Source organism: Pongo pygmaeus, chromosome 8, assembly GCF_028885625.2.
Source record: "Pongo pygmaeus isolate AG05252 chromosome 8, NHGRI_mPonPyg2-v2.0_pri, whole genome shotgun sequence".
Lineage (NCBI taxonomy): Eukaryota > Metazoa > Chordata > Mammalia > Primates > Hominidae > Pongo > Pongo pygmaeus.
In genome coordinates this window covers 123,436,723-123,452,404 of record NC_072381.2, presented here as the reverse complement: position 1 = coordinate 123,452,404, position 15,682 = coordinate 123,436,723, and the positions used below count along the sequence as shown (strand labels likewise).

Genomic DNA, 15,682 nt, shown 5'->3' with positions numbered 1-15,682 from the left:
AAGACCACATATTATATGACTTCATTCATTTGAAGGTCCAGAGCAGGAAAGTTTATAGAGACAGAAAGTAGATTAGTGGTGACTTACGGCTGGGGGGAGAAAGATGCAGTGATAGGGGAAAGGCAGCTATAGGGTATAGGATTTCTTTTTGAGGTGAAAATGTTCTAAACTGACAGTAGTGATGGTAGCATATATCTGTGAATATACTAACAACCACTAAATTGTATATTTCAAATGGATGAATTGTATGGTAAGAGAACTATATATCAAAAAGGCTATTAAGTTTTTTAATGTGAAAGTAGTTGGTCTCAGAGTTCACATTGCCTAGTTCTTTGTTTACTCACAGAGACCTGTAACTCTTACCCAGTTTGAACCCTTGCTTGAATTTTGCGTTTCTTTGACTTTTAGGATGTGTCGAATTCTAAAGACCTTTGGCTCCGATGAAGGCCTTAGATTTGCAAATGTATTTTCTATCTGACCTGATGAAATCTTGCATTCTTTTATAGTCTTAGGACCATCCAGCCCTTAGGGATATTTAAAATGATATCCAAAGAATTCTGGAGACCTCTTCTAGCTTGTCATCACCATACGCAAGACCTTTCTACTGCCAATTGTGATATTGGTGACAGTATGACTATTCCTAGCATGTTTTTCTATGGCTGAATAATTTATAAATAATAAAAAGTCTCTGAATCACCAATTTACCAAATTTATAAAATTTACTAAAATTACTTGAAATTTGATGATTTTGCCTAGCATAAAGTTTATGTAAATTAATCACGGGGATGGTGATTTATCAGAGATGTTTTTTATAGCTTAACAGGAGAGTTAAATTTGTCAAAAGCTAGAGATCATAAAACTATTCAGTCTTATGAATAATATTTAATGTTCAGAAAAGGAACCAAAATTTTCAGCAATTCATAATAAATCAGTACACAGATACAGGTAACTGCAGGATTTATGACTTTTAATTTACATAGGAATTTTGTAGTTCATACTGTTATGAACTGAACTGTGTCTCCTCCAAATTTGTACATTGACGCTCCAATCCCCAAGGTGACTGTATTTGAAGATTGGGCCTTTAAGAAGGTAATTAAGGTTAGATGAGCTCAAAAGGATGGGGGGCTCTAATTTACTAGAACTGGTATCCTTACAAGGTGTTGAAGACACATCAGAAATGCTCACACAGAGAGGAAAGACCATGTAAGGAGACAGAGAAAGCAGACCATTCACAAGGCTGCATGGGAGGTGTCACCAGGAACCAACCCTGCTGGCACCTTGAACTTGGACTTCCAGCCTACAGGAACTATAAGAAAATAAATTGTTGTTTGAGTCACCCAGTCTGTAGTATTCTCTTATGGCATCCTAAGCAGACTAATACACTACCAATTTTTCAAAACGATTTTGATGCCATTTTCTATTTCAACAGACAAAGAGTCTGTTGAAAATGCTAAAGAAGCATTTTTTAAGATTATTTCACCAATTTCCCAAGTGGTATAGCAACTTCAACTTATTGTTTTTAATAAGTTAGAGGCCAGAATTTAATTTGCAATATGGTAGCTCCTGTATCTTTCTAGTTATTTTACATTTGTGTCTTTATTCACCTTATTGCATTCCTCAGGGATTTGCAACAATTTTACTCTTTCTTGCATAATTCTTTATGGCTAATGCATTTCAAATTTGAAGTTCTATTTACAATAGGTACGGTAATCCCTTCTCAGAATCTTCACTTCACTGCTGCATGTAGAACATGCTATCAAGAAGACATAGCCCCTGTCAGAAAGCAAGATTTCAGCAAATTGTGTGGCTGAACTGTTCAATAGTTATCAAAGTGTTGGTTTTAGTTCAGCTTTAGTTCTGCTGTATTCTTTTCACTCTAGTCATTTGTAGTGGACTTGTCAGTTCAGTAAAATGTTAAGTTCATGTGCATTTAATATTTGAGACATTGGGCACTTCTCAAATGTTTAAAATGTGTACAAATGTTCATATTGAATTGGGTTGATTAATTGGTAAATTAAGAAAAGTGCAGAAGGCTGGACTAAAAATATGTTGGAAAAAAACCCATCCCATTGTTTATATATCATAAGACATTCAATACAATTATATTTGTAGTTGAAAATATTTACTTTAAAATTTTTGATTTCCCAAAGTGAGAGTATGATAAAACCTGTGATAGTCTAGCTTGGCTAACCACTGGGCTGCAGAAAACTAAAGCTCAATGAAAGCTCCGAGAAAAGAGTCCCTATGAGTGTTGCAACTATCTCATGCATCATGGTTACTGATTATATTAGACAACATTAATGGAAGCAATGTGATTTTCAGCAAATTACTCATTCAACAAATGGATTTTCCAGCAAGTTGATTTTCTCCTCTCCCTTTTTGAATATATGTGTGCCACAAATATGCATCCATACAGAAGTTTTAGCAGTAAGGTAAATGCATTCAGGAACTGAGTTTTTTACAACGTGTTATTTCCATAGTTGAAACAGAGGAAACAGCCTCTCTATCAACTAAGATGATACATTTGCCATCTGAAGAGACAACTATCAAGTTTGCAAAGTTTTTAAGCTTAACTGAGGTTACTAGTGACAAATTTAATCTCATTGGAAACCTTTTTGGTGTTCTATCCTAACTAGAAAGATGGCTTTATTCAGCTGGACATTTTAAAGCACTTAGGAAAACAGCTACTTGACATTTAACATTTTTCCCTCTTGAAAACAAATTTATCTTTATAAGAGTTTGAAGTGATAAATATACTGAATGTAAATGAATACTTCACATGGTTATCCACCCTGCTCCATTAATGTGTAATAAATAGATGTTTTAAATATTTGCTCCTAAAGGTCTCTTCTTGAACTTAAGCGTAAGTTATCTAAACAGATGAAAAAAGATTTATAGTTATGAAGAGGCCTATATGTCAAGGAAAGTTTTATGATATGTTCTATAATAAATTAGCAATAAATGGATACAGGTGACTGTGGAATTTATGACCTTTAATGCTTTAATACTGCACTAAAGAAAAACTAATTATTAAGGTCCTAAAGGGTAATAAAAGAATACCATATACAAATTGTCAAATTAAGGCATTAGTGCTAGGTATTTGAGGTAGGTGCTTTTTATTGTGGCTCAGCTGGAGAGGTAGATGCAAATAAATGCAAGAAAACTCAATGCTATTGAGTAGTAGAAAAGCAACAACAGTCAGGTTTTCCAGCTGAAATTAAAGGATTCCTTCTCCATTTTTTTTTCTGCTGCTTAAAAATAATCATTCAGCACTTTAGTGAAGTGCTATTTTTACTGCAAAAAAAGAATAATTTTATTAGATTCTCACTTGGCATTTGAGTATTTTCTCCCAAGTGCCCATGAAGATGCTTGAATACAAGAGGTCCCAGCAAAAGTTATCTGACAAAAAAATCAAATTTAAGTTACTTACAGGTTTTAGAACTGTCCTTTCTGTAAGAAATTGCAATTAAAGCACTAGTTGTAGTGAGGCATCTCCACTTTCATCTTTAGTTTTTCATAAGAAAAAAAAAGAACTCACCCGTTTATTCCTAATTTGAACCTCACCAGGAGGTAGATGAGTTTATTTCCTAGAGGGAAGAGGCTATTGTGAAAGTCAGCCTCTGAAGTGATCTTCCAGTATCCAGTCTTTCACCCTTCTAATCCATTCTCCACACTAACTCCAGAATAGTCTTTATTGTCTTTATTTTTAGGGGAAAAATGTGATTATATCACATCCCTACTTAAAATCTTTTGATGGCCTCCAGCTGCTTAGCCCCAACTCCTTGGCAAGGCGTTTGTTGCCCTTTGTGATCCAGCTCCCACCTATCTCTCCAGCCACGTTCCCTCCCGTAACCCTCTGTTCTGATGCAGACCACTGGCCATGCTTGCAGGGCACGCTCCTGACTCCCGGTGTTTATAGCCTTTGTTTCTGCTGCTTAAACGCCCTTTCTCCTGATTCTCCCTTTTCTTCCAAGGAACAGCTCAGATGTCACTTCATGTGTAAAAATTGTCCTGTCGCAATCGGTTGCTTTCTCAATGCTTCTGTAGCACTGCATCCCTTTCCTTACATGTGGTTCACTGTGTAGGTCTCTGTCTTGTTACTCAATTGAAAATCGTGGATGGCAGGGATTTCATTTTCCATCTTTTCATTTCTAGCTTCTAAGTTTATAGAGACATAATAGTGCCCAGTAAAGGTTTATTGGATAAAAAAGCTGGGGAAAGGGTATTAAAAGGGGGAAAGGTAATGGGAGATGGACTGTGAGCCCGAGAGATGGGTTGGTAAACTTTTCTTCCTCTTAGGTGGCCAGGCAGTCAGCATCATCACCAGAATCTTCAAACGTTACAGTGGCTCTCTGTGGCTCAAAGCCTGTCTTCCATCTCTCAGAAAATCCCGTCCACCACCTTCTGAGTTTAAATGAATATGTTTACGATGACTCTATTCAAATAAAATAAATGATGTAAAACGTAGAATGTAAAGAGGTACCTCAGCGAGTTTCTCTGTGGTGATGCAACAGCTCTGTATCAAACAATGATGATGGCTACATGAATCTGTCCACCTGGTTCTCTCCCACCCACTACTAGTCACATGCAAAAGACAGGAAGCTTTCCAACAGTTGGATATGCAACAAGCAGATCTTATCTACGGTGGTTTAAAGAGGATAATTGTATCGAGTGAAAGGTTAGACTAGTTCAGTGATTTTTAAAACAAATAGACTCTGCTAGTATAATACGAAGATTTCAGATGTCTGCTGCAAAATTAGAAAAGAGGACAACAGAGTAAACTAGTCATTTTAAAGTTGATCTATCAATTTTAAGAAAAGATCAATCTTTCATCCTGACATTATGTCCTCCGAATTTTGTTTGTGCACGTTGAACTTCATTTATAAACCCTATTTTTGTTTTGCACTGCATTTTATGAAATAATGATGATAGTAAATGATTGTCTAAATTTACTTAGCAACATTTAAAACTGGCAATTCTAAGACCCCTCCCCATTTTTTCTTATAATTCCACCAATTTCTGAAATCCAAAATCCATATTAAAGCATATTAACTATGCTTTAAAAATTCTAATAATTTTTCATTCACTTAGTCATCTATCCAGGGCCTATTATTTGCAAAGCACAGTCCTCAGCAGTATGGGATTCTGCCTTCTAATAATAGAAGATAAGACAGGTACAGAATATGAAGCAAAGCAGAAAGTGAAAAGTGCTGTGTGAAGTTTGGAAAATGAGCTGGAAATTTATTCAGATACCTGCAAACATGGGTAAAGCGGGAAATGGTGAGGACCAAGATGTCAAGTGGCATGGGAGTCACTGGCTAGACCTTTCTATAGAAAAGAAGCCTCATATCAAAACTGACAAGAATGGAGGCTGGGAAAAGGCAATGATTATTAAGCTTGAAATAAACATGCACTATACTCAAGCAACTGTAAAGGGACACAGCCAGGAACCAGAATACATGTCTCAGGGGAGTCTGCAGAGCATGAAGGAAATAAAGTCATTTATCTTTGAGCAGTTTAGCAATCAAACTTTTTACCATGCTGAATCTGAAAAACTACTGAGTCTGACCAAATCATTATTTGATAATACATTTTTTAAAGCTGAATCCTTAGTCAATACCCTAAAAAAAAAGCAGTACCTCATTGTATGGATTACATAAACGATGAGCAAAAGGAAAAAGTGAAGAAAGGGAAAGAAGGACAATGTGAAATAAAAGACAATCACAGAAGTGACCACAGCAAATAGGGTGAAGGCAGAGAAAGGATGGTGATGGAAGACTCAGAAATTCCTCCTGAACAGAAGGTTTTGTTTTCTCACTTTATATATATATATATATATATACATATGTATTTATTATACTTTAAGTTCTAGGGTACATGTGCACAACGTGCAGGTTTGTTACATATTATCCCTCCCCCCACCCCCACCCCACAACAGGCCCCGGTGTGTGATGTTCCCCTTCCTGTGTCCAAGTGTTCTCATTGTTCAATTCCCACCTATGAGTGAGAACATGCGGTGTTTGTTTTTTGTCCTTGTGATAGTTTGCTAAGAATGATGCTTTCCAGGTTCATCCATGTCCCTACAAAGGACATGAACTCATCATTTTTTATGGCTGCACAGTATTCCACGGTGTATATGTGCCACATTTTCTTAATCCAGTCTATCATTGTTCGACATTTGGGTTGGTTCCAAGTCTTTGCTATTGTGAGTAGTGCAGCAGTAAACATATGTGTGCATGTGTCTTTATAGCAGCATGATTTATATTCCTTTGGGTATATACCCAGTAATGGGATGGCTGGGTTAAATGGTATTTCTAGTTCTAGATCCCTGAGGAATCGCCACACCATCTTCCACAATGGTTGAACTAGTTTACAGTCCTACCAACAGTGTAAAAGTGTTCCTATTTCTCCACATCCTCTCCAGCACTTGTTGTTTCCTGACTTTTTAATGATCGCCATTCTAACTGGTGTGAGATGAGATGATATCTCATTGTGGTTTTGATTTGCATTTCTCTGATGGCCAGTGATGATGAGCATTTTTTCGTGTGTCTGTTGGCTGCATAAATGTCTTCTTTTGAGAAGTGTCTGTTCATATCCTTCACCCACTTGTTGATGGGGTTGTTTTTTTCTTGTAAATTTGTTTGAGTTCTTTGTAGATTCTCGATATTAGCCCTTTGTCAGATGAGCAGATTGCAAAAATTTTCTCCCATTCTGTAGGTTGCCTGTTCACTCTGATGGTAGTTTCTCTTGCTGTGCAGAAGCTCTTTAGTTTAATTAGATCCCATTTGTCAATTTTCGCTTTTGCTGACATTGCTTTTGGTGTTTTAGACATGAAGTCCTTGCCCATGCCTATGTCCTGAATGGTATTGCCTAGGTTTTCTTCTAGGGTTTTTATGGTTTTATGTCTAACATTTAAGTCTTTAATCCATCTTGAACTAATTTTTGCATAAGGTGTAAGGAAGGGATCCAGTTTCAGCTTTCTACATATGGCTAGCCAGTTTTCCCAGCACCATTTGTTAAATAGGGAATCCTTTCCCCATTTCTTGTTTTTGTCTTTCTTCACAGAACTGGAAAAACTACTTTAAAGTTCATATGGAACCAAAAAAGAGCCCGCATTGCCAAGTCAATCCTAAGCCAAAAGAACAAAGCCGGAGGCATCATGCTACCTGACTTCAAACTATACTACAAGGCTACAGTAACCAAAACAGCATGGTACTGGTACCAAAACAGAGATATAGACCAATGGAACAGAACAGAGCCCTCAGAAATAATACCACACACCTACAACTATCTGATCTTTGTTTTCTCACTTTTTAAAGTCACTTAGATCTACATTTACGAAACATACAAGTAATTGTGCATTTAAAAGCTCTAGAGTAGATGCTGTATTTGTTTCAGTGTCTGCACAGGTAAAATACCAATAACCAGACTCATAATTAATTATGCTAGGTGTTTCATGCAATATAGTTCCAGGAGTTTTAAAGCTTGATTTAATAGTTTTCCCCAGTTTCTAATGATTTTCTCTATTACAGTAATAATATAAAAGCAAAATATTGAGACTACATTTTAAGAGCTAGAAAAACATAAGCATTTTCTGTATCATATAGTATTATATGTATTACTCCATAGCACATTTTTCTAACATGATTATTTATAGTGCCAAAGAACTAATAATTCAATCTCTAGTCCTTACTATTTTTGTTCCTAATGATGTCTATGTATATTTCAAATGTGGGTGCTACATTAGTTATCTATTGCTGTGTAACAAACTACTGCAGACTTAGCAGCTAAAACAACACACATTTACTACCTTAAAGCATCTGTGGTTCAGGGGTCTGTGCATAGCTTATGTGGGTCCTCTGTTAAAAGTTTCACAAGGCTACAATCAAGGTATTGGCTAAGCTGCATTCTTATCTGGAGATCCGACCGAGGAAAAATCTGCTTCCAAGCTCCTTCAGATTGTTGGCAAAATTCATCCCCTTGTGGTTGCAGGACTGAGGCCCTCAGGTTGTAGAGGCCACCCACTGTTCCCTACCACATGGACCTCTCCATGGGCAGCTCATAACATGCCAGCTTATTTCTTCATGAGCAGCATGAGAGTGAGACCTAGCAAGTTGGAGCCTTATATAATGTGATGTAATCATGGGAGTGACAGCCCATCACCATTGCTGTGTCCTAATGGTTAGAAACAAGTCATAGGACCTGCCCACACTCAAAGGGAGGGCGTTATACAAAGGAGTGGACACCAAAAAGCAGAGTTCATTGGGGGTCACTTTAGGGTCTGTGTGCCACAGGTGCTAAAGTAAACTTTTCATATTTGGGGTACCTTTTCACATGCCAAAAATAGACATAATTTCCTCTGAATATATGAAGATAAAACTTAGACATAATTTTGGGCAAGCACAGTGGCTTATGCCTATAATTGGAGCACTTTGGGAAGCTGAGGTGTGAGGATCACTTGAGGCTAGGAGTTTGAGAGCAGCCTGGGCAACATAGTGAGACCTCATCTCTACTAAAAACACAAAAATTAGCCAGCATGGTGGTGTGTGTTTGTAGTCCCAGCTACTCTGGAGGCTGAGGTGGGAGGATGGCTTGAGCCCAGGAGTTCAAGGTTAAAGTGAGTTGTGATGGCACCACCGCACTCCAGCCTAGGTGACAGAGTGAGACCCTATCTCTAAAAAAAAACAGAAAGATATAATTTAAGAGATGAAGGTGATAATGCGAAATAGCATTCTAAAGGGAGGGAAACATTTAAAATAAAGAGAAAAAAGTTATAAGGTACTTTTTGTCAACTCAGAATAAAATAAATAAAATTCAAGCTTATGTTTTAAAATTATTTAAATAATAATTAATGTGGAACTGAATAAATAAGTAAAATGAAAACTAATTAAATAATTTGTGAACTGAACGAATAGTTAGCTAGCTGCTTTCTTGAAATTTTAAGTGCTAGCAATGTTGTTACATGCTAAAACAGGATTCAGAAATAAAGCTCAAAAAAAAAGCAACAGACTGGAAGAAAATATTTGCCACATATTTAACAGAGACTTAATATCCAAAATACATAGAAAGTGTCAACAAGTCACTAAAGAAAAAACAAACAACCCCAAAGAAAAATGTACAAAAAATGGAATAGGCAATTCAGGAAAAAACATAATTAGTAAATAAAGAAATAAACACACAATTGACCATATAATTAAGTAAATAAATATTAGAACAATAATGAAATATAAATGTCCACTCCCACAGCTGGAAAGATAAAACAAAAATGTTTATAATATCAGGAGCTTTCAAGGATGTGAGAAAATAGGTATGCTTATATATTTAATGAAAAGATAAATAAGCTTTTTGGAAGGCAATTTAGTAAAACCTATAACACTTTTAAAAGGCTTACTATTTGACTCAGCAATTCCATTTCTGGGAAGCTATCCCAGAGAAACACTGTCACTTTTTTAAAAGTAATATACAAGAATATTCATTGTAGCACTTTTATAACAGTGAAACCCTGAAAATAAATGTAGTAAAATAGGAAACTGAAATATGATATAACCATGCTATGAAATTCTATGTAGCCACTTTAAAAAAAAGAAAAAGGTGACATGTTTAAAAAGAGCTCATGGCATATTGAGTGAAAAACAGGCTGAAGCGCAACAGATAAATTATGATCTTATTTATGTAAACAATATATGTACAGGTTTGTAAACATATGCGTGAAATCCACAGAAAAGACTGAAAGAATGCACATCCAACTCTTGACCATCATTTCTTTGGCAAGACATAGGAGGGAGTCAGAGAGACTGTCATGCTGTGTGTGTGTGACTTGATTTGTTTGGCTCATGTGAGCTGAGAATGCACAATGAGAATAGAAATAAATGAAGCGGTATCATCTTTGTCTTTGCCACTCTAAATGGAAAAAGCAGTTGAATAACAAAAAAATTAACAAATATTTTTAAAAAATCAACCACCTAAATTACTTTGTGCCCTTCCTTTCCACTAACTAACTGAGCTAATTTTCTGGCTTATGATAAATGTAAAAAAAGATTCAAAATTAACAAGAAACTTCTCTCTCTCTCTCTCTCTCTATCTATCTATCAATCATCAATCTAACAATTCTCTAACCCTGCTATTTATACACCCTATTTGTTCTTGATAGTTTATACTAGTTCATTCTGGTCCTAAAATGTTTACCTTTTCCCTCTCCGAAGGTTTATTTTCCAAAATTCATGACATAACAAGAAATAGAAGGCCTGCGTCAATATAGCTGAGGATTTTAGCATCATCTGGAAAACCTTTCTAGCCTATGTTCAGCTTCGCCATATAAAAGCTGCCAGTAGCTCTATTTTCTTAGCAAAATGATAACAAGCTGTAAAGGGTTTACCACACAATTCTGATTTATTTTATCACAGTGAAGGACTTTTTAATGCTATCTTGTGTCACTTTTTGCTGATATGAGTGTTACAGTAGTCAGTGCATTTTATTATAATACAAGTTTTATGGAGAGCAGCAAATATCTTTTTTTTTTAAAAAAAAAAGGTTAATCATACTTCTTTTACATCAAAAAAGCAAACAAAAGAGCTTAAAAATTAAACCAAAAATTAAAAGCATATGGTATGGGGTCTTTGCATTGGATTGGGTAAATGTATATATAAATTATACTTCGACCTGAAGGGTCTCCTTGCCCATTTTTATTTTATGATTACCTCAAGTCAATGTGGTGCTGTGTAAAAGCTCACCTATGCTGTAGTCATTCCATAAACTCCATGAAATAAAACACATCTTTCTGGCTCAATGAAGTTCAGAAAGCTTGGGTCTTCACTCCTATAAATGTATCATATTGCATTTACTGGCTAATAAAGTCTCCAAGAACAAGATTGCCATTCTTTTCACAACTTGATCCTTTACAAATTTACAAATGTAATGCTTTAACCTACTTGAACTCAACTCTGGCTTATGGAGGAAGATGGAACCAAGGGAGGGTGTCTGTTCTCAGTTAGCAGGGCTCCAGCAGCCAGACCAGGAGGGGCAGCCTCATGCCTGAGGGGTGTGCCTGGCCTCTGATAGAGGTTTGTGTAGCTTGAGTTAATGAGGTTAATGAACCAAGGTCAAAACAAGAAGACAAAAGGAGAAAGTGGGCACTGAGAAGGCACAAAACCGGGACCTGGTACCAGAAGGCTAGGTCACGAGGTAAGGGCGAGATCTGTTATCAGGCTAGAAGCCAACTCCCTGAAAACCAAACAGAGATAAGAGCTGAAGGACAAGTAACATTCTTTAGACACTAGGTGTTCGTTCTTTCTTAGGCATCAAATGGTTAGAGGAAATTTCTCTGCAGAGCTTCTGTATTTAAACATTCTTAGCCATCCCACCTGAGGAGGTTGTGATAGTCAAGTGGCCTAGAGGTTCTGCAATAACAAGTTCTTGCTCATTCAAAGCCCATTCAGGGAAATTCATTTTAATTTATTTCCTTAAAGGATATAGTTTAGACATAGAAGCTCCAAAGGTAGTATAAATATGTAAGGAAAAACTACAACAACATTGGAGGCAGTAACTTGAATGTGACCTTGAATAAAAGAAGTTTTTTTAATCAAACGATAAAATGTTTTGCCTACACAACTCAGAGCATTCTGAACTAGGAAAAGCAAAATAAGTTTGTGTAGGAAGGAGTGGGTGGGTGGAGAAAAGAAAGACTAAAGAAAAGAGAAGACTTAAGAGGTAGTGGGGAGGAGGGGTGAAGGGTCCCCTCTGAGCAGCAGGGCTACACACTTCACTCACAAGGTAGAAGAATCTATTCCCATTGCAGGCTCAAAGGTTTGAAAATTATCCTTGTGCAAAGCTGGATATTTTCTGAATGTCCTGGATGTTTGACATTGAGTCTATTAACTTGGTCAAATGGATAAAGTTGTTTGCTAAATAATTCAGAGAATCGCTTTAGTTTCAGTGACAACCACAAAAATACCAAGCGTACATGATCTAGGTAATTTCAAATCAAGGCATTTGTGCCTAGAGTAATTGCCTCGTTTTCCATTTCACTCTGCTAGTTGATCTTCACTGGAAGCATAGAACAGATGGCTTTTCAAGTCTGAAATGTGTATACCCCTTTTGTATCGATGTATTTACCAGGGACAACACACCGACTACTAGTGGTTAGAGCCACCTCTACCTGCTTCTCTGCCTTCCCAAAGAAAACACAGACCATGATCCCCACCCCACTGGTGACAGTAGAGTCTGTCACTGTTTCCCGAATCGTCTAAACCACTGAAAGCACTCAGTGACCACTGGCCACCTGTGCTCAGTTCCGCCATCTTAAAACAATTTAGAATCTTATTGAAAGCAAATCATTTTAATCAAAATGGTGGTAGCTCTGGCTCTCCTTAGATGAATGTGGGAACCTAAGGAAATAACATCGTGTAAGGTCCCCACTTGCTAACATTTTTATCCAACTGAAAAATCAAATTACATGACCCTTTGTGGTAGCGCTAAAGAATAAGAGAAGGGCGGTCTGAAGGTGGCCTGTGGAGGTCAGGAAGGTTATAGAGAACATTCTCAGGAAAGCAAATGCCCTCCACCTTTCTCCACTTCTATTCCATACCCTGTGATATAAGAGATGAATTTTTTTTTTAAATAAAAACATATATGAGGACAACCTCCACTATTTCCTGAGTTGCTGTCTTTGTTTTTACAGGTCAGGGGATTGAAACAACCATCTTTAACACATAGAACTGAAATGCCAGTTGCTCTGTTTCTGTAGTCTTATCTTTATTTCTGATGCAGTTGAGACACCACTATATACATACACACACACACACACACACACACACACACACACATAAACATGAAAATAAGAGAAAAACTTCGCAGTGTAAAATGTGCTTGCAGTGGTAATATGCTTGCCTGAACATTTTGTGAAATATTTGCTTATTCCTCACAACAAATATTTGGCAGAGCAACTGTACCTTAAATAGTAGCTAAAATTCTGTAGTGGAGACATTGTTACTGGAGGACTGGCAAACATTCAGTCCAGTTAAATGGAGTATTTGGGCCTCTACTCTGTACTTAGCATTTCTAAGTGCTGGGAGATACAAAAGAAGTGTAAGAAGCACTTCTAGCTTTTCTCAATATTTTTGAAAAGAAGAGACAAAGAACTGTGGAAGAGAGTACGTAATTAAATACCAACATGCTTCATGCCAAGGGCATGTTTTTGTTTTAAGCCCTTAACGAAAAAATAAATTGTATCAAAGCTCTGCTAAGAAAAAAGGTTAAGTTTTCCTTGGAGTAGCGGGTGTGGGGGAAGATGAGAAGGGAAGACTTTAAAGTTAGATCATAACAACACAGGTAATCAATGGGGCAGCAAATATCTCATCCAGATTATCCTTACACAGAGCTGAGTTTGAATTCTGACTCCTCCAGTCATTCATTTTGTGATCTTGGACAATTTTTTAAACTTATTTGAGCTTCCAATTCCAAATAAAGGTAATAATGTAATTTATTTATCTCAAAGCCTAAGTGAAGTGGGGGTATAAATGTAAAAGAGCTTTATTTTTGTCCAATCACCACTTTTAGCATTGATTTGCACAAATCTGCCGTTCTCATTTGAGAGCTAAAACTCATATAATTTCTTGTCCCCGTGTTAAAACAGTACTGAGATCAGGAATAATTCTCTCTCCCTGTGTTCAACAACACTGAGACCAAGTAAAATAACATGGCTGCTTGATCCAGAAAAGAGCTGTTCTGAAAGAGAGTACTATAAACCAGTTCTCCAAGGTAAGCTGTCAATAAACAGTTTACAGATTAAGACTAGCAACTTCCTCAGAGGATTCACTTCAAGCCCCTAACCTTGCTTTAAACTAATCAAAGCTATTATGTCACACTGCCCAAGCTCATCCAGTTACTCCTGCCCCTGCCTTGCAATATCTACCTTAAAACAACCAACCAAGGTCCCAGCACCTTTTCCTCATTCCCCCACTTTGAGGTACCACTAAGACTCCACAGATCTAATAAACTTCGCTTCACTTGATCTACAGATTTTTCTGTTTTTTCTTTAAGAAGGTTTATGGTAGACACATCCCTTAACAATATCTTCAACAGGTTTCATAATATTCTGAGCACAGTGGAATTAAAACACATACATATCTGTTCAGGCTTACAAAGTTCAATTTATATCCTCTCGAAAGTACTCGCCCAATCTTACTTCACCCTCGATGTGTAGCTCAAGGGACTTGGAATGGGGAGGTAGCTTGGTCTTCTCTTTAAATGGGAGTGAGACAGGAAGTGGAGGGGATATTTGGTTTGAGATGACCCTACTTCCTTTGGAGACCTAACACTTCCAGGGAGAAAGGATCTTCTTGGGTAACTGGTTACTTAATTGTCAGCAGTGTGGAGGGCTGCTTTTTCATTTTGCTGCTCTGGCTGGTTCCACATGTTCTGAGGTCATAGTGAGCATCATGCTGGCCTCTCCATCACTGATGGCTCACTCCTTTTTTTTTTTTTAAGATGAAGTCTTGCCCTGTCACCCAGGCTGAAGTGCAGTTGCATGATCTTGGCTAACTGCAACCTCCCCCTCCCAGGATCAAGTGATTCTTCTGCTTCAGCCTCCTAAGTAGCTGGGATTACAGGCACCCGCCACCATGCCCAGCTAATTTTTGTATTTTTTTTTTTTTTAGTAGTAGAGATGGGTTTCACCATGTTGGCCAGGCTGATCTCAAACTTCTGACCTCAAGTGATCCGCCCGCCTGGGCCTCCCAAAGTGCTGGGATTACAGATGGCCACCACGCCCAACCTGATGTCTCACTCCTAAGGGATCACCCTCTCCATCAGTTCTTGCCTCTAAAATCTTTTCTTGGTGCAATGTTGCCCCACTCTGCCCCCTCTTATAAACTCTGTGCTCCTTTCTATGGAGCCACAGGAACTACTGAGGAAATGAGACTAATAACGGAACATTGTAGTAAGAATCAAACACACTACTAATATATGTGGCACACAGGCAATAACTAGTAATCTTCTTTCTTCCCTATTACATGCAATGCACTGTGTTAGTGATGGTACCTTTGTAGTTAGGAATGAAAATATGAGTATTTTTTTTAAGTATATAAGAAAAGGTTCACAAACATTTATACTTTAAAACCAAAATCTAATGTACTGTGATTTCATTAAACTACAAACAAATGTAGATTTACCATCAAGTCTTTTAAAATTCTAGACAAGACCAATAAGGAACAAAACATTGATGTCACAGTGACACTTCATTTTGACTGTTTTTGTTGTTGTTGCTTCTACTTTTTGTTGTTGCTGTTGTTTCTTCTTAATAATAAAATAATTTTTAATTCAGCATCTGAAAAGTAGATGCTTCATTATTGATGAAACTAGGCTCCATTCAAGGTGTGAAATTAATATGTACCAACACAAAAGTGGGACATTTCTCTTAACATTTTCCATGACATGTCTTAAAGACTATTGCCATTTAGGGAGATTCAAAAGAGCAGAGTGAGAAATATTTATAGCATATGAGTGTAATAAAAAAAGTTTAATCATGAACTACCAACACACCAAACTGGTAGGACAGAGTTTACATTAGATCACAGGAATGAATATCAAAAATACAGGCAACATTTTTGAAAAAACAACCAGCAGTGAAAAATTTATTTGTAACATAAACCAGACACTCCAAAATAATTTGTGGTTTACTTAATTC

The 15,682-nt window shown here is 37.0% G+C and overlaps 1 protein-coding gene across 2 annotated transcripts in view; it reads right to left on the bottom strand.

The window, feature by feature from the left end:
• The window catches only part of LOC129006063 (protein CASC2), a 155,184-nt gene that overhangs the window by 133,224 nt on the left and 6,278 nt on the right, over positions 1 to 15,682 (bottom strand). The window lies entirely within an intron of this gene.